Genomic DNA, 18,967 nt, shown 5'->3' on the forward strand with positions numbered 1-18,967 from the left:
CTTCTAATTTTTCTCAGGGTTTCGACCACTGAGATGACGATCATGACGAAATGAAAATTCATTAAGAGTTGGTTTATAGAAAATCTTCTAGATGGCTTCATCCCTATGGTGAAACAACTATTGTCTTACATGATTCTAATACAGTTAGGAGCCTACATGTGCCTGTGATGAGGCTATTTGGGGTCACTGACACTGACCCCTCAATGAATGGGCACTCTGAGGTTTTACTCTCAGGATAACCACTGATATGTGTGGATAACCTCTAGAGAGCTGTCATGCTGTCATTCGTTCCTAGATAGTAAGCATATCTGCATTTTCCAAGGCTGTCGGGCCCTCTAAACTACAAAATTTACAGAAACGCTGTGATCAAATGCTGATGGTACTGACATACTCTTCACTTAGTTGCTAAGTTGTCCGTCAGAATTTTTACCATGGCTCTTTTACGTATTTGGAATTGCACTTCTGATCCTCCTGGGACATTTACAATCAAGCCCATTAAACAAAAAAAAAAAAAAAGAAACAATGAAAAAAGACTGTAACAGACAGGTACATGTCCCTCACACAAGTCAGCTTTAGATTCTGTTTTCTTTGTCATGGTTTAGAGGCCACTAGCTAAAAAGGGACTCCTTCCAAGCCTGTTTGTTGTTTAAATTTGGCCAAAGGGTCCAGCTGACACTGACTCCCACCTGACCTGTTTGTTGCTCGACCCCCCCACACACATAAGACACTTAGAGAAAAAAACTAATCCTCACGTCGAAAGATGAAAACGACCAATCGAAAAACACTCCGAGGAAACAGCTCAGAGACAAAGTTTCTAGAGATGAGGGTGAAAGGCCTTCCAAGTTGAAATGGAGTCCCTCATGCCAGACCTCTCAACACCTTGGTTCTTGCTGGGTGCTGCTTGCTCACGCCTGAAACCTTAGCTACTCAGGTGGATCACGTTTCCAGGCCCGCCCAAGCAAGTCCTTCCATGAGACCTGTTAGAAAAAGCCAAATGTTAGAAAAGAGGATGCCTCGAGGAAAAGGAGACCGAGACCTCTACAGACGAGAGCACGCTTTATTTTGCCTAGGTGAGGGGCGTCCTGCACTCTGGACATCCTGGGATGCAAGCCTCGCCGGGGGGGGGGGGCGGGGGCTAGGGGTGAGGAGGTTTTCCGGGGTACGCAGCCAGGGAGAGGTAAAGAGAAGTGTCCTTGTGGTGGTAGACAGCCAGCACTTGCAAGCAATCAGGAAGCGATAAGGGGAAAAGTCCTTGTGGTCTCAGGCACTGCCCCTGCCTTTCTTTCTATCACAGGTAATTTAGGCAGTGTGGGCTTCGGGGACCCTGGAGAGTCAACCCTTTAAAACCCTCACACGAAAAGGGCTGGTGGAGCGGGGCAAGGTGTACGCCCTGAATTCAAGCACTGGTACCACAAAAATCAATACGTAAATACGTAAATACATAAATAAACAAATAAACAAATAAATAAAACAAAAAAGTGGTTATGATGGATGCGTGTCTATCGAACATGAAAGCCCTCTAGGCACAAACTTCTATGAGTGGCCACGGCGTTGTACACTACTCGGGAAGAAGTCCCTATTTCTACCTGCTCCGGACCCGTCCTAGCATACTTAAAAGTGGTGTTTTTAGTTTTGGACATAAAACACAGGGTTTGTTCTTAGACTCGCGGACCACAGCCTTGGATTGACTTTGGATAAACACTGAAAGGTAGAGACACTTGCCAATACAGCCTATTACACAAAGAAAGACTTCACACATTGCAGAGAAAGGTACAAACTACATTGCCACCAAACGATCCGAAACGGGCAGCAATTCATCACCACTCACACTCAAGCAGGGTACAGGACCAAGCAAAAGGAAACGCGCCCTCAATGTCAGGGTTGCAACTCTTTCTGGGACTTCTCCTTGCCAATGTATTCCCGGGTGTGTTTGAATTTTGCATTCTAAGCATACTCCCCTCACCGTGAGCTCAGGCCCTGCGCCCGCTGTCCCCGTGACTGCAGGCACCGCCGTGGGAGTTGGGGCCCCACGGAGAGGTCATGCACACGCTGACCTGTGTTGGGTCGAGCGACGGAGCAGCACCCGACTGAGGTGGCCTGCCTCCCTGTCCCCTGGCGTCTTGCCCTGGGCCCAGTGCACCACCTTGTGGCGAGCCAGGGTGTGGCGCGTCCCAGTCTGGGGCCCGCTGGGCTGCAGACCCGCTTTCTCAGGGCTTTCGCACTTCCCTCACCGTCCGCCTGAACGTTTTCTACTCCTGCTGGCTTTCTGAGGACAGTTGGGGAGCGGTCCCCAACGTGGCCTGGGACCCACCCGGCTGGTGCCCAGTGAGCGGGCGCGCGCCCCACGAGAGTGTGGGGAGGGGAGAGGAGAGGATTCGGGGGCGTGTCTGTGAGGTGGGAGGCGTGGGTCTGGCGGGGTGGCGGGGAAGGGGTCGCCGGTGGTGGTGGCGCTGGGTCGGGGCGGTGAGGTCCCGGAGGCCAAAAGGAGCAGCGAGGGAGGGACGAGCAAAAGCCTACAGCACCCGGTATTCCCAGGCGGTCTCCCATCCAAGTACTAACCAGGCCCGACCCTGCTTAGCTTCCGAGATCAGACGAGATCGGGCGCGTTCAGGGTGGTATGGCCGTAGACGCCAGCTGCCGCCTCCTGGAGCCCCAAGAGCGTGAGGTGGGCGCGGCCTGCGTCTCCACACTGCTCCCCTGGCACGGCTGCGGGTGGGGGCTGCGGGGTGGGGGCTGGCGGCCTCTGGCCAAGCGGCCAGGGGCCCCGGACGCCTGCTGGGGCAGCCGGTCTCGCCCAGGTGGCCACTCGCTGGCTTTCTTCCCGAGGTGTCCCGGTGCCCGGACCAGGATCGAGTTTTCTCAGGGGAACATTGCTCAGTGCTCTCGGGCTCTTGTTCCTCTGGGGATGTGTCACTGCCTTGGCTAAGGCGGGGGTGTGGGGTGCGCACAGTTCTGGCCGCCCTCCTCCCTCGAATGCGGGAGCCGACACTTGGGCGCGTGGCTCCCGACGGACGTCTTGGGGACCTTTCCGGTCCTCCTCATCCACAAAGCCCCACTGCCCCTCCAGCCCTCTGCAAAACGGCAGCCGCGCCCTTAGCCGACCCGCTGCGCCCTCCTCCACACTCTGGGCCTGGGGCTGCGGGGCTCAATCGGGAACATTTCCAGCTCAGAGGCCCCTTTCACCACCGAAATCGTGGAGACAAGGGAAAGAAAAAAAACATCTCGTCCCATCCCTACTCAACGTCCTAAGAAATCCTGTCCTGTCAACCCTCAGGCTTCCTAAACTCTACACTTTGTCCTCAGAAGTATTTACTTCTGTTCCCTTCTAATTTTTCTCAGGGTTTCGACCACTGAGATGACGATCATGACGAAATGAAAATTCATTAAGAGTTGGTTTATAGAAAATCTTCTAGATGGCTTCATCCCTATGGTGAAACAACTATTGTCTTACATGATTCTAATACAGTTAGGAGCCTACATGTGCCTGTGATGAGGCTATTTGGGGTCACTGACACTGACCCCTCAATGAATGGGCACTCTGAGGTTTTACTCTCAGGATAACCACTGATATGTGTGGATAACCTCTAGAGAGCTGTCATGCTGTCATTCGTTCCTAGATAGTAAGCATATCTGCATTTTCCAAGGCTGTCGGGCCCTCTAAACTACAAAATTTACAGAAACGCTGTGATCAAATGCTGATGGTACTGACATACTCTTCACTTAGTTGCTAAGTTGTCCGTCAGAATTTTTACCATGGCTCTTTTACGTATTTGGAATTGCACTTCTGATCCTCCTGGGACATTTACAATCAAGCCCATTAAACAAAAAAAAAAAAAAAAGAAACAATGAAAAAAGACTGTAACAGACAGGTACATGTCCCTCACACAAGTCAGCTTTAGATTCTGTTTTCTTTGTCATGGTTTAGAGGCCACTAGCTAAAAAGGGACTCCTTCCAAGCCTGTTTGTTGTTTAAATTTGGCCAAAGGGTCCAGCTGACACTGACTCCCACCTGACCTGTTTGTTGCTCGACCCCCCCACACACATAAGACACTTAGAGAAAAAAACTAATCCTCACGTCGAAAGATGAAAACGACCAATCGAAAAACACTCTGAGGAAACAGCTCAGAGACAAAGTTTCTAGAGATGAGGGTGAAAGGCCTTCCAAGTTGAAATGGAGTCCCTCATGCCAGACCTCTCAACACCTTGGTTCTTGCTGGGTGCTGCTTGCTCACGCCTGAAACCTTAGCTACTCAGGTGGATCACGTTTCCAGGCCCGCCCAAGCAAGTCCTTCCATGAGACCTGTTAGAAAAAGCCAAATGTTAGAAAAGAGGATGCCTCGAGGAAAAGGAGACCGAGACCTCTACAGACGAGAGCACGCTTTATTTTGCCTAGGTGAGGGGCGTCCTGCACTCTGGACATCCTGGGATGCAAGCCTCGCCGGGGGGGGGGGGCGGGGGCTAGGGGTGAGGAGGTTTTCCGGGGTACGCAGCCAGGGAGAGGTAAAGAGAAGTGTCCTTGTGGTGGTAGACAGCCAGCACTTGCAAGCAATCAGGAAGCGATAAGGGGAAAAGTCCTTGTGGTCTCAGGCACTGCCCCTGCCTTTCTTTCTATCACAGGTAATTTAGGCAGTGTGGGCTTCGGGGACCCTGGAGAGTCAACCCTTTAAAACCCTCACACGAAAAGGGCTGGTGGAGCGGGGCAAGGTGTACGCCCTGAATTCAAGCACTGGTACCACAAAAATCAATACGTAAATACGTAAATACATAAATAAACAAATAAACAAATAAATAAAACAAAAAAGTGGTTATGATGGATGCGTGTCTATCGAACATGAAAGCCCTCTAGGCACAAACTTCTATGAGTGGCCACGGCGTTGTACACTACTCGGGAAGAAGTCCCTATTTCTACCTGCTCCGGACCCGTCCTAGCATACTTAAAAGTGGTGTTTTTAGTTTTGGACATAAAACACAGGGTTTGTTCTTAGACTCGCGGACCACAGCCTTGGATTGACTTTGGATAAACACTGAAAGGTAGAGACACTTGCCAATACAGCCTATTACACAAAGAAAGACTTCACACATTGCAGAGAAAGGTACAAACTACATTGCCACCAAACGATCCGAAACGGGCAGCAATTCATCACCACTCACACTCAAGCAGGGTACAGGACCAAGCAAAAGGAAACGCGCCCTCAATGTCAGGGTTGCAACTCTTTCTGGGACTTCTCCTTGCCAATGTATTCCCGGGTGTGTTTGAATTTTGCATTCTAAGCATACTCCCCTCACCGTGAGCTCAGGCCCTGCGCCCGCTGTCCCCGTGACTGCAGGCACCGCCGTGGGAGTTGGGGCCCCACGGAGAGGTCATGCACACGCTGACCTGTGTTGGGTCGAGCGACGGAGCAGCACCCGACTGAGGTGGCCTGCCTCCCTGTCCCCTGGCGTCTTGCCCTGGGCCCAGTGCACCACCTTGTGGCGAGCCAGGGTGTGGCGCGTCCCAGTCTGGGGCCCGCTGGGCTGCAGACCCGCTTTCTCAGGGCTTTCGCACTTCCCTCACCGTCCGCCTGAACGTTTTCTACTCCTGCTGGCTTTCTGAGGACAGTTGGGGAGCGGTCCCCAACGTGGCCTGGGACCCACCCGGCCGGTGCCCAGTGAGCGGGCGCGCGCCCCACGAGAGTGTGGGGAGGGGAGAGGAGAGGATTCGGGGGCGTGTCTGTGAGGTGGGAGGCGTGGGTCTGGCGGGGTGGCGGGGAAGGGGTCGCCGGTGGTGGTGGCGCTGGGTCGGGGCGGTGAGGTCCCGGAGGCCAAAAGGAGCAGCGAGGGAGGGACGAGCAAAAGCCTACAGCACCCGGTATTCCCAGGCGGTCTCCCATCCAAGTACTAACCAGGCCCGACCCTGCTTAGCTTCCGAGATCAGACGAGATCGGGCGCGTTCAGGGTGGTATGGCCGTAGACGCCAGCTGCCGCCTCCTGGAGCCCCAAGAGCGTGAGGTGGGCGCGGCCTGCGTCTCCACACTGCTCCCCTGGCACGGCTGCGGGTGGGGGCTGCGGGGTGGGGGCTGGCGGCCTCTGGCCAAGCGGCCAGGGGCCCCGGACGCCTGCTGGGGCAGCCGGTCTCGCCCAGGTGGCCACTCGCTGGCTTTCTTCCCGAGGTGTCCCGGTGCCCGGACCAGGATCGAGTTTTCTCAGGGGAACATTGCTCAGTGCTCTCGGGCTCTTGTTCCTCTGGGGATGTGTCACTGCCTTGGCTAAGGCGGGGGTGTGGGGTGCGCACAGTTCTGGCCGCCCTCCTCCCTCGAATGCGGGAGCCGACACTTGGGCGCGTGGCTCCCGACGGACGTCTTGGGGACCTTTCCGGTCCTCCTCATCCACAAAGCCCCACTGCCCCTCCAGCCCTCTGCAAAACGGCAGCCGCGCCCTTAGCCGACCCGCTGCGCCCTCCTCCACACTCTGGGCCTGGGGCTGCGGGGCTCAATCGGGAACATTTCCAGCTCAGAGGCCCCTTTCACCACCGAAATCGTGGAGACAAGGGAAAGAAAAAAAACATCTCGTCCCATCCCTACTCAACGTCCTAAGAAATCCTGTCCTGTCAACCCTCAGGCTTCCTAAACTCTACACTTTGTCCTCAGAAGTATTTACTTCTGTTCCCTTCTAATTTTTCTCAGGGTTTCGACCACTGAGATGACGATCATGACGAAATGAAAATTCATTAAGAGTTGGTTTATAGAAAATCTTCTAGATGGCTTCATCCCTATGGTGAAACAACTATTGTCTTACATGATTCTAATACAGTTAGGAGCCTACATGTGCCTGTGATGAGGCTATTTGGGGTCACTGACACTGACCCCTCAATGAATGGGCACTCTGAGGTTTTACTCTCAGGATAACCACTGATATGTGTGGATAACCTCTAGAGAGCTGTCATGCTGTCATTCGTTCCTAGATAGTAAGCATATCTGCATTTTCCAAGGCTGTCGGGCCCTCTAAACTACAAAATTTACAGAAACGCTGTGATCAAATGCTGATGGTACTGACATACTCTTCACTTAGTTGCTAAGTTGTCCGTCAGAATTTTTACCATGGCTCTTTTACGTATTTGGAATTGCACTTCTGATCCTCCTGGGACATTTACAATCAAGCCCATTAAACAAAAAAAAAAAAAAGAAACAATGAAAAAAGACTGTAACAGACAGGTACATGTCCCTCACACAAGTCAGCTTTAGATTCTGTTTTCTTTGTCATGGTTTAGAGGCCACTAGCTAAAAAGGGACTCCTTCCAAGCCTGTTTGTTGTTTAAATTTGGCCAAAGGGTCCAGCTGACACTGACTCCCACCTGACCTGTTTGTTGCTCGACCCCCCCACACACATAAGACACTTAGAGAAAAAAACTAATCCTCACGTCGAAAGATGAAAACGACCAATCGAAAAACACTCCGAGGAAACAGCTCAGAGACAAAGTTTCTAGAGATGAGGGTGAAAGGCCTTCCAAGTTGAAATGGAGTCCCTCATGCCAGACCTCTCAACACCTTGGTTCTTGCTGGGTGCTGCTTGCTCACGCCTGAAACCTTAGCTACTCAGGTGGATCACGTTTCCAGGCCCGCCCAAGCAAGTCCTTCCATGAGACCTGTTAGAAAAAGCCAAATGTTAGAAAAGAGGATGCCTCGAGGAAAAGGAGACCGAGACCTCTACAGACGAGAGCACGCTTTATTTTGCCTAGGTGAGGGGCGTCCTGCACTCTGGACATCCTGGGATGCAAGCCTCGCCGGGGGGGTGGGGGGGCGGGGGCTAGGGGTGAGGAGGTTTTCCGGGGTACGCAGCCAGGGAGAGGTAAAGAGAAGTGTCCTTGTGGTGGTAGACAGCCAGCACTTGCAAGCAATCAGGAAGCGATAAGGGGAAAAGTCCTTGTGGTCTCAGGCACTGCCCCTGCCTTTCTTTCTATCACAGGTAATTTAGGCAGTGTGGGCTTCGGGGACCCTGGAGAGTCAACCCTTTAAAACCCTCACACGAAAAGGGCTGGTGGAGCGGGGCAAGGTGTACGCCCTGAATTCAAGCACTGGTACCACAAAAATCAATACGTAAATACGTAAATACATAAATAAACAAATAAACAAATAAATAAAACAAAAAAGTGGTTATGATGGATGCGTGTCTATCGAACATGAAAGCCCTCTAGGCACAAACTTCTATGAGTGGCCACGGCGTTGTACACTACTCGGGAAGAAGTCCCTATTTCTACCTGCTCCGGACCCGTCCTAGCATACTTAAAAGTGGTGTTTTTAGTTTTGGACATAAAACACAGGGTTTGTTCTTAGACTCGCGGACCACAGCCTTGGATTGACTTTGGATAAACACTGAAAGGTAGAGACACTTGCCAATACAGCCTATTACACAAAGAAAGACTTCACACATTGCAGAGAAAGGTACAAACTACATTGCCACCAAACGATCCGAAACGGGCAGCAATTCATCACCACTCACACTCAAGCAGGGTACAGGACCAAGCAAAAGGAAACGCGCCCTCAATGTCAGGGTTGCAACTCTTTCTGGGACTTCTCCTTGCCAATGTATTCCCGGGTGTGTTTGAATTTTGCATTCTAAGCATACTCCCCTCACCGTGAGCTCAGGCCCTGCGCCCGCTGTCCCCGTGACTGCAGGCACCGCCGTGGGAGTTGGGGCCCCACGGAGAGGTCATGCACACGCTGACCTGTGTTGGGTCGAGCGACGGAGCAGCACCCGACTGAGGTGGCCTGCCTCCCTGTCCCCTGGCGTCTTGCCCTGGGCCCAGTGCACCACCTTGTGGCGAGCCAGGGTGTGGCGCGTCCCAGTCTGGGGCCCGCTGGGCTGCAGACCCGCTTTCTCAGGGCTTTCGCACTTCCCTCACCGTCCGCCTGAACGTTTTCTACTCCTGCTGGCTTTCTGAGGACAGTTGGGGAGCGGTCCCCAACGTGGCCTGGGACCCACCCGGCCGGTGCCCAGTGAGCGGGCGCGCGCCCCACGAGAGTGTGGGGAGGGGAGAGGAGAGGATTCGGGGGCGTGTCTGTGAGGTGGGAGGCGTGGGTCTGGCGGGGTGGCGGGGAAGGGGTCGCCGGTGGTGGTGGCGCTGGGTCGGGGCGGTGAGGTCCCGGAGGCCAAAAGGAGCAGCGAGGGAGGGACGAGCAAAAGCCTACAGCACCCGGTATTCCCAGGCGGTCTCCCATCCAAGTACTAACCAGGCCCGACCCTGCTTAGCTTCCGAGATCAGACGAGATCGGGCGCGTTCAGGGTGGTATGGCCGTAGACGCCAGCTGCCGCCTCCTGGAGCCCCAAGAGCGTGAGGTGGGCGCGGCCTGCGTCTCCACACTGCTCCCCTGGCACGGCTGCGGGTGGGGGCTGCGGGGTGGGGGCTGGCGGCCTCTGGCCAAGCGGCCAGGGGCCCCGGACGCCTGCTGGGGCAGCCGGTCTCGCCCAGGTGGCCACTCGCTGGCTTTCTTCCCGAGGTGTCCCGGTGCCCGGACCAGGATCGAGTTTTCTCAGGGGAACATTGCTCAGTGCTCTCGGGCTCTTGTTCCTCTGGGGATGTGTCACTGCCTTGGCTAAGGCGGGGGTGTGGGGTGCGCACAGTTCTGGCCGCCCTCCTCCCTCGAATGCGGGAGCCGACACTTGGGCGCGTGGCTCCCGACGGACGTCTTGGGGACCTTTCCGGTCCTCCTCATCCACAAAGCCCCACTGCCCCTCCAGCCCTCTGCAAAACGGCAGCCGCGCCCTTAGCCGACCCGCTGCGCCCTCCTCCACACTCTGGGCCTGGGGCTGCGGGGCTCAATCGGGAACATTTCCAGCTCAGAGGCCCCTTTCACCACCGAAATCGTGGAGACAAGGGAAAGAAAAAAAACATCTCGTCCCATCCCTACTCAACGTCCTAAGAAATCCTGTCCTGTCAACCCTCAGGCTTCCTAAACTCTACACTTTGTCCTCAGAAGTATTTACTTCTGTTCCCTTCTAATTTTTCTCAGGGTTTCGACCACTGAGATGACGATCATGACGAAATGAAAATTCATTAAGAGTTGGTTTATAGAAAATCTTCTAGATGGCTTCATCCCTATGGTGAAACAACTATTGTCTTACATGATTCTAATACAGTTAGGAGCCTACATGTGCCTGTGATGAGGCTATTTGGGGTCACTGACACTGACCCCTCAATGAATGGGCACTCTGAGGTTTTACTCTCAGGATAACCACTGATATGTGTGGATAACCTCTAGAGAGCTGTCATGCTGTCATTCGTTCCTAGATAGTAAGCATATCTGCATTTTCCAAGGCTGTCGGGCCCTCTAAACTACAAAATTTACAGAAACGCTGTGATCAAATGCTGATGGTACTGACATACTCTTCACTTAGTTGCTAAGTTGTCCGTCAGAATTTTTACCATGGCTCTTTTACGTATTTGGAATTGCACTTCTGATCCTCCTGGGACATTTACAATCAAGCCCATTAAACAAAAAAAAAAAAAAGAAACAATGAAAAAAGACTGTAACAGACAGGTACATGTCCCTCACACAAGTCAGCTTTAGATTCTGTTTTCTTTGTCATGGTTTAGAGGCCACTAGCTAAAAAGGGACTCCTTCCAAGCCTGTTTGTTGTTTAAATTTGGCCAAAGGGTCCAGCTGACACTGACTCCCACCTGACCTGTTTGTTGCTCGACCCCCCCACACACATAAGACACTTAGAGAAAAAAACTAATCCTCACGTCGAAAGATGAAAACGACCAATCGAAAAACACTCCGAGGAAACAGCTCAGAGACAAAGTTTCTAGAGATGAGGGTGAAAGGCCTTCCAAGTTGAAATGGAGTCCCTCATGCCAGACCTCTCAACACCTTGGTTCTTGCTGGGTGCTGCTTGCTCACGCCTGAAACCTTAGCTACTCAGGTGGATCACGTTTCCAGGCCCGCCCAAGCAAGTCCTTCCATGAGACCTGTTAGAAAAAGCCAAATGTTAGAAAAGAGGATGCCTCGAGGAAAAGGAGACCGAGACCTCTACAGACGAGAGCACGCTTTATTTTGCCTAGGTGAGGGGCGTCCTGCACTCTGGACATCCTGGGATGCAAGCCTCGCCGGGGGGGTGGGGGGGCGGGGGCTAGGGGTGAGGAGGTTTTCCGGGGTACGCAGCCAGGGAGAGGTAAAGAGAAGTGTCCTTGTGGTGGTAGACAGCCAGCACTTGCAAGCAATCAGGAAGCGATAAGGGGAAAAGTCCTTGTGGTCTCAGGCACTGCCCCTGCCTTTCTTTCTATCACAGGTAATTTAGGCAGTGTGGGCTTCGGGGACCCTGGAGAGTCAACCCTTTAAAACCCTCACACGAAAAGGGCTGGTGGAGCGGGGCAAGGTGTACGCCCTGAATTCAAGCACTGGTACCACAAAAATCAATACGTAAATACGTAAATACATAAATAAACAAATAAACAAATAAATAAAACAAAAAAGTGGTTATGATGGATGCGTGTCTATCGAACATGAAAGCCCTCTAGGCACAAACTTCTATGAGTGGCCACGGCGTTGTACACTACTCGGGAAGAAGTCCCTATTTCTACCTGCTCCGGACCCGTCCTAGCATACTTAAAAGTGGTGTTTTTAGTTTTGGACATAAAACACAGGGTTTGTTCTTAGACTCGCGGACCACAGCCTTGGATTGACTTTGGATAAACACTGAAAGGTAGAGACACTTGCCAATACAGCCTATTACACAAAGAAAGACTTCACACATTGCAGAGAAAGGTACAAACTACATTGCCACCAAACGATCCGAAACGGGCAGCAATTCATCACCACTCACACTCAAGCAGGGTACAGGACCAAGCAAAAGGAAACGCGCCCTCAATGTCAGGGTTGCAACTCTTTCTGGGACTTCTCCTTGCCAATGTATTCCCGGGTGTGTTTGAATTTTGCATTCTAAGCATACTCCCCTCACCGTGAGCTCAGGCCCTGCGCCCGCTGTCCCCGTGACTGCAGGCACCGCCGTGGGAGTTGGGGCCCCACGGAGAGGTCATGCACACGCTGACCTGTGTTGGGTCGAGCGACGGAGCAGCACCCGACTGAGGTGGCCTGCCTCCCTGTCCCCTGGCGTCTTGCCCTGGGCCCAGTGCACCACCTTGTGGCGAGCCAGGGTGTGGCGCGTCCCAGTCTGGGGCCCGCTGGGCTGCAGACCCGCTTTCTCAGGGCTTTCGCACTTCCCTCACCGTCCGCCTGAACGTTTTCTACTCCTGCTGGCTTTCTGAGGACAGTTGGGGAGCGGTCCCCAACGTGGCCTGGGACCCACCCGGCTGGTGCCCAGTGAGCGGGCGCGCGCCCCACGAGAGTGTGGGGAGGGGAGAGGAGAGGATTCGGGGGCGTGTCTGTGAGGTGGGAGGCGTGGGTCTGGCGGGGTGGCGGGGAAGGGGTCGCCGGTGGTGGTGGCGCTGGGTCGGGGCGGTGAGGTCCCGGAGGCCAAAAGGAGCAGCGAGGGAGGGACGAGCAAAAGCCTACAGCACCCGGTATTCCCAGGCGGTCTCCCATCCAAGTACTAACCAGGCCCGACCCTGCTTAGCTTCCGAGATCAGACGAGATCGGGCGCGTTCAGGGTGGTATGGCCGTAGACGCCAGCTGCCGCCTCCTGGAGCCCCAAGAGCGTGAGGTGGGCGCGGCCTGCGTCTCCACACTCCTCCCCTGGCACGGCTGCGGGTGGGGGCTGCGGGGTGGGGGCTGGCGGCCTCTGGCCAAGCGGCCAGGGGCCCCGGACGCCTGCTGGGGCAGCCGGTCTCGCCCAGGTGGCCACTCGCTGGCTTTCTTCCCGAGGTGTCCCGGTGCCCGGACCAGGATCGAGTTTTCTCAGGGGAACATTGCTCAGTGCTCTCGGGCTCTTGTTCCTCTGGGGATGTGTCACTGCCTTGGCTAAGGCGGGGGTGTGGGGTGCGCACAGTTCTGGCCGCCCTCCTCCCTCGAATGCGGGAGCCGACACTTGGGCGCGTGGCTCCCGACGGACGTCTTGGGGACCTTTCCGGTCCTCCTCATCCACAAAGCCCCACTGCCCCTCCAGCCCTCTGCAAAACGGCAGCCGCGCCCTTAGCCGACCCGCTGCGCCCTCCTCCACACTCTGGGCCTGGGGCTGCGGGGCTCAATCGGGAACATTTCCAGCTCAGAGGCCCCTTTCACCACCGAAATCGTGGAGACAAGGGAAAGAAAAAAAACATCTCGTCCCATCCCTACTCAACGTCCTAAGAAATCCTGTCCTGTCAACCCTCAGGCTTCCTAAACTCTACACTTTGTCCTCAGAAGTATTTACTTCTGTTCCCTTCTAATTTTTCTCAGGGTTTCGACCACTGAGATGACGATCATGACGAAATGAAAATTCATTAAGAGTTGGTTTATAGAAAATCTTCTAGATGGCTTCATCCCTATGGTGAAACAACTATTGTCTTACATGATTCTAATACAGTTAGGAGCCTACATGTGCCTGTGATGAGGCTATTTGGGGTCACTGACACTGACCCCTCAATGAATGGGCACTCTGAGGTTTTACTCTCAGGATAACCACTGATATGTGTGGATAACCTCTAGAGAGCTGTCATGCTGTCATTCGTTCCTAGATAGTAAGCATATCTGCATTTTCCAAGGCTGTCGGGCCCTCTAAACTACAAAATTTACAGAAACGCTGTGATCAAATGCTGATGGTACTGACATACTCTTCACTTAGTTGCTAAGTTGTCCGTCAGAATTTTTACCATGGCTCTTTTACGTATTTGGAATTGCACTTCTGATCCTCCTGGGACATTTACAATCAAGCCCATTAAACAAAAAAAAAAAAAAAAGAAACAATGAAAAAAGACTGTAACAGACAGGTACATGTCCCTCACACAAGTCAGCTTTAGATTCTGTTTTCTTTGTCATGGTTTAGAGGCCACTAGCTAAAAAGGGACTCCTTCCAAGCCTGTTTGTTGTTTAAATTTGGCCAAAGGGTCCAGCTGACACTGACTCCCACCTGACCTGTTTGTTGCTCGACCCCCCCACACACATAAGACACTTAGAGAAAAAAACTAATCCTCACGTCGAAAGATGAAAACGACCAATCGAAAAACACTCCGAGGAAACAGCTCAGAGACAAAGTTTCTAGAGATGAGGGTGAAAGGCCTTCCAAGTTGAAATGGAGTCCCTCATGCCAGACCTCTCAACACCTTGGTTCTTGCTGGGTGCTGCTTGCTCACGCCTGAAACCTTAGCTACTCAGGTGGATCACGTTTCCAGGCCCGCCCAAGCAAGTCCTTCCATGAGACCTGTTAGAAAAAGCCAAATGTTAGAAAAGAGGATGCCTCGAGGAAAAGGAGACCGAGACCTCTACAGACGAGAGCACGCTTTATTTTGCCTAGGTGAGGGGCGTCCTGCACTCTGGACATCCTGGGATGCAAGCCTCGCCGGGGGGGTGGGGGGGCGGGGGCTAGGGGTGAGGAGGTTTTCCGGGGTACGCAGCCAGGGAGAGGTAAAGAGAAGTGTCCTTGTGGTGGTAGACAGCCAGCACTTGCAAGCAATCAGGAAGCGATAAGGGGAAAAGTCCTTGTGGTCTCAGGCACTGCCCCTGCCTTTCTTTCTATCACAGGTAATTTAGGCAGTGTGGGCTTCGGGGACCCTGGAGAGTCAACCCTTTAAAACCCTCACACGAAAAGGGCTGGTGGAGCGGGGCAAGGTGTACGCCCTGAATTCAAGCACTGGTACCACAAAAATCAATACGTAAATACGTAAATACATAAATAAACAAATAAACAAATAAATAAAACAAAAAAGTGGTTATGATGGATGCGTGTCTATCGAACATGAAAGCCCTCTAGGCACAAACTTCTATGAGTGGCCACGGCGTTGTACACTACTCGGGAAGAAGTCCCTATTTCTACCTGCTCCGGACCCGTCCTAGCATACTTAAAAGTGGTGTTTTTAGTTTTGGACATAAAACACAGGGTTTGTTCTTAGACTCGCGGACCACAGCCTTGGATTGACTTTGGATAAACACTGAAAGGTAGAGACACTTGCCAATACAGCCTATTACACAAAGAAAGACTTCACACATTGCAGAGAAAGGTACAAACTACATTGCCACCAAACGATCCGAAACGGGCAGCAATTCATCACCACTCACACTCAAGCAGGGTACAGGACCAAGCAAAAGGAAACGCGCCCTCAATGTCAGGGTTGCAACTCTTTCTGGGACTTCTCCTTGCCAATGTATTCCCGGGTGTGTTTGAATTTTGCATTCTAAGCATACTCCCCTCACCGTGAGCTCAGGCCCTGCGCCCGCTGTCCCCGTGACTGCAGGCACCGCCGTGGGAGTTGGGGCCCCACGGAGAGGTCATGCACACGCTGACCTGTGTTGGGTCGAGCGACGGAGCAGCACCCGACTGAGGTGGCCTGCCTCCCTGTCCCCTGGCGTCTTGCCCTGGGCCCAGTGCACCACCTTGTGGCGAGCCAGGGTGTGGCGCGTCCCAGTCTGGGGCCCGCTGGGCTGCAGACCCGCTTTCTCAGGGCTTTCGCACTTCCCTCACCGTCCGCCTGAACGTTTTCTACTCCTGCTGGCTTTCTGAGGACAGTTGGGGAGCGGTCCCCAACGTGGCCTGGGACCCACCCGGCTGGTGCCCAGTGAGCGGGCGCGCGCCCCACGAGAGTGTGGGGAGGGGAGAGGAGAGGATTCGGGGGCGTGTCTGTGAGGTGGGAGGCGTGGGTCTGGCGGGGTGGCGGGGAAGGGGTCGCCGGTGGTGGTGGCGCTGGGTCGGGGCGGTGAGGTCCCGGAGGCCAAAAGGAGCAGCGAGGGAGGGACGAGCAAAAGCCTACAGCACCCGGTATTCCCAGGCGGTCTCCCATCCAAGTACTAACCAGGCCCGACCCTGCTTAGCTTCCGAGATCAGACGAGATCGGGCGCGTTCAGGGTGGTATGGCCGTAGACGCCAGCTGCCGCCTCCTGGAGCCCCAAGAGCGTGAGGTGGGCGCGGCCTGCGTCTCCACACTGCTCCCCTGGCACGGCTGCGGGTGGGGGCTGCGGGGTGGGGGCTGGCGGCCTCTGGCCAAGCGGCCAGGGGCCCCGGACGCCTGCTGGGGCAGCCGGTCTCGCCCAGGTGGCCACTCGCTGGCTTTCTTCCCGAGGTGTCCCGGTGCCCGGACCAGGATCGAGTTTTCTCAGGGGAACATTGCTCAGTGCTCTCGGGCTCTTGTTCCTCTGGGGATGTGTCACTGCCTTGGCTAAGGCGGGGGTGTGGGGTGCGCACAGTTCTGGCCGCCCTCCTCCCTCGAATGCGGGAGCCGACACTTGGGCGCGTGGCTCCCGACGGACGTCTTGGGGACCTTTCCGGTCCTCCTCATCCACAAAGCCCCACTGCCCCTCCAGCCCTCTGCAAAACGGCAGCCGCGCCCTTAGCCGACCCGCTGCGCCCTCCTCCACACTCTGGGCCTGGGGCTGCGGGGCTCAATCGGGAACATTTCCAGCTCAGAGGCCCCTTTCACCACCGAAATCGTGGAGACAAGGGAAAGAAAAAAAACATCTCGTCCCATCCCTACTCAACGTCCTAAGAAATCCTGTCCTGTCAACCCTCAGGCTTCCTAAACTCTACACTTTGTCCTCAGAAGTATTTACTTCTGTTCCCTTCTAATTTTTCTCAGGGTTTCGACCACTGAGGTGACGATCATGACGAAATGAAAATTCATTAAGAGTTGGTTTATAGAAAATCTTCTAGATGGCTTCATCCCTATGGTGAAACAACTATTGTCTTACATGATTCTAATACAGTTAGGAGCCTACATGTGCCTGTGATGAGGCTATTTGGGGTCACTGACACTGACCCCTCAATGAATGGGCACTCTGAGGTTTTACTCTCAGGATAACCACTGATATGTGTGGATAACCTCTAGAGAGCTGTCATGCTGTCATTCGTTCCTAGATAGTAAGCATATCTGCATTTTCCAAGGCTGTCGGGCCCTCTAAACTACAAAATTTACAGAAACGCTGTGATCAAATGCTGATGGTACTGACATACTCTTCACTTAGTTGCTAAGTTGTCCGTCAGAATTTTTACCATGGCTCTTTTACGTATTTGGAATTGCACTTCTGATCCTCCTGGGACATTTACAATCAAGCCCATTAAACAAAAAAAAAAAAAAAAGAAACAATGAAAAAAGACTGTAACAGACAGGTACATGTCCCTCACACAAGTCAGCTTTAGATTCTGTTTTCTTTGTCATGGTTTAGAGGCCACTAGCTAAAAAGGGACTCCTTCCAAGCCTGTTTGTTGTTTAAATTTGGCCAAAGGGTCCAGCTGACACTGACTCCCACCTGACCTGTTTGTTGCTCGACCCCCCCACACACATAAGACACTTAGAGAAAAAAACTAATCCTCACGTCGAAAGATGAAAACGACCAATCGAAAAACACTCCGAGGAAACAGCTCAGAGACAAAGTTTCTAGAGATGAGGGTGAAAGGCCTTCCAAGTTGAAATGGAGTCCCTCATGCCAGACCTCTCAACACCTTGGTTCTTGCTGGGTGCTGCTTGCTCACGCCTGAAACCTTAGCTACTCAGGTGGATCACGTTTCCAGGCCCGCCCAAGCAAGTCCTTCCATGAGACCTGTTAGAAAAAGCCAAATGTTAGAAAAGAGGATGCCTCGAGGAAAAGGAGACCGAGACCTCTACAGACGAGAGCACGCTTTATTTTGCCTAGGTGAGGGGCGTCCTGCACTCTGGACATCCTGGGATGCAAGCCTCGCCGGGGGGGTGGGGGGGCGGGGGCTAGGGGTGAGGAGGTTTTCCGGGGTACGCAGCCAGGGAGAGGTAAAGAGAAGTGTCCTTGTGGTGGTAGACAGCCAGCACTTGCAAGCAATCAGGAAGCGATAAGGGGAAAAGTCCTTGTGGTCTCAGGCACTGCCCCTGCCTTTCTTTCTATCACAGGTAATTTAGGCAGTGTGGGCTTCGGGGACCCTGGAGAGTCAACCCTTTAAAACCCTCACACGAAAAGGGCTGGTGGAGCGGGGCAAGGTGTACGCCCTGAATTCAAGCACTGGTACCACAAAAATCAATACGTAAATACATAAATAAACAAATAAACAAATAAATAAAACAAAAAAGTGGTTATGATGGATGCGTGTCTATCGAACATGAAAGCCCTCTAGGCACAAACTTCTATGAGTGGCCACGGCGTTGTACACTACTCGGGAAGAAGTCCCTATTTCTACCTGCTCCGGACCCGTCCTAGCATACTTAAAAGTGGTGTTTTTAGTTTTGGACATAAAACACAGGGTTTGTTCTTAGACTCGCGGACCACAGCCTTGGATTGACTTTGGATAAACACTGAAAGGTAGAGACACTTGCCAATACAGCCTATTACACAAAGAAAGACTTCACACATTGCCGAGAAAGGTACAAACTACATTGCCACCAAACGATCCGAAACGGGCAGCAATTCATCACCACTCACACTCAAGCAGGGTACAGGACCAAGCAAAAGGAAACGCGCCCTCAATGTCAGGGTTGCAACTCTTTCTGGGACTTCTCCTTGCCAATGTATTCCCGGGTGTGTTTGAATTTTGCATTCTAAGCATACTCCCCTCACCGTGAGCTCAGGCCCTGCGCCCGCTGTCCCCGTGACTGCAGGCACCGCCGTGGGAGTTGGGGCCCCACGGAGAGGTCATGCACACGCTGACCTGTGTTGGGTCGAGCGACGGAGCAGCACCCGACTGAGGTGGCCTGCCTCCCTGTCCCCTGGCGTCTTGCCCTGGGCCCAGTGCACCACCTTGTGGCGAGCCAGGGTGTGGCGCGTCCCAGTCTGGGGCCCGCTGGGCTGCAGACCCGCTTTCTCAGGGCTTTCGCACTTCCCTCACCGTCCGCCTGAACGTTTTCTACTCCTGCTGGCTTTCTGAGGACAGTTGGGGAGCGGTCCCCAACGTGGCCTGGGACCCACCCGGCCGGTGCCCAGTGAGCGGGCGCGCGCCCCACGAGAGT

General features: G+C 53.6%; 5 non-coding genes across 5 annotated transcripts; all 5 read right to left on the reverse strand.

Moving 5' to 3' along the window:
* Positions 1-2,510: 2,510 nt before the first annotated feature.
* LOC141420525 (5S ribosomal RNA) lies at positions 2,511-2,629 on the reverse strand. The gene has a single exon (XR_012445075.1). It is a non-coding gene; the product is annotated as a 5S ribosomal RNA (ribosomal RNA).
* Positions 2,630-5,833: 3,204 nt separating this feature from the next.
* Positions 5,834-5,952, reverse strand: LOC141420526 (5S ribosomal RNA). Its single transcript, XR_012445076.1, has one exon. It is a non-coding gene; the product is annotated as a 5S ribosomal RNA (ribosomal RNA).
* A 3,205-nt stretch (positions 5,953-9,157) lies between these two features.
* Positions 9,158-9,276, reverse strand: LOC141420527 (5S ribosomal RNA). The gene has a single exon (XR_012445077.1). It is a non-coding gene; the product is annotated as a 5S ribosomal RNA (ribosomal RNA).
* A 3,205-nt stretch (positions 9,277-12,481) lies between these two features.
* Positions 12,482-12,600, reverse strand: LOC141420529 (5S ribosomal RNA). Its single transcript, XR_012445079.1, has one exon. It is a non-coding gene; the product is annotated as a 5S ribosomal RNA (ribosomal RNA).
* Positions 12,601-15,807: 3,207 nt separating this feature from the next.
* Positions 15,808-15,926, reverse strand: LOC141420530 (5S ribosomal RNA). Its single transcript, XR_012445080.1, has one exon. It is a non-coding gene; the product is annotated as a 5S ribosomal RNA (ribosomal RNA).
* Between the last annotated feature and the right edge of the window lie 3,041 nt (positions 15,927-18,967).

The sequence above is a fragment of the Castor canadensis genome, unplaced genomic scaffold, assembly GCF_047511655.1.
Source record: "Castor canadensis unplaced genomic scaffold, mCasCan1.hap1v2 HAP1_SCAFFOLD_318, whole genome shotgun sequence".
In the NCBI taxonomy this organism is placed as follows: domain Eukaryota; kingdom Metazoa; phylum Chordata; class Mammalia; order Rodentia; family Castoridae; genus Castor; species Castor canadensis.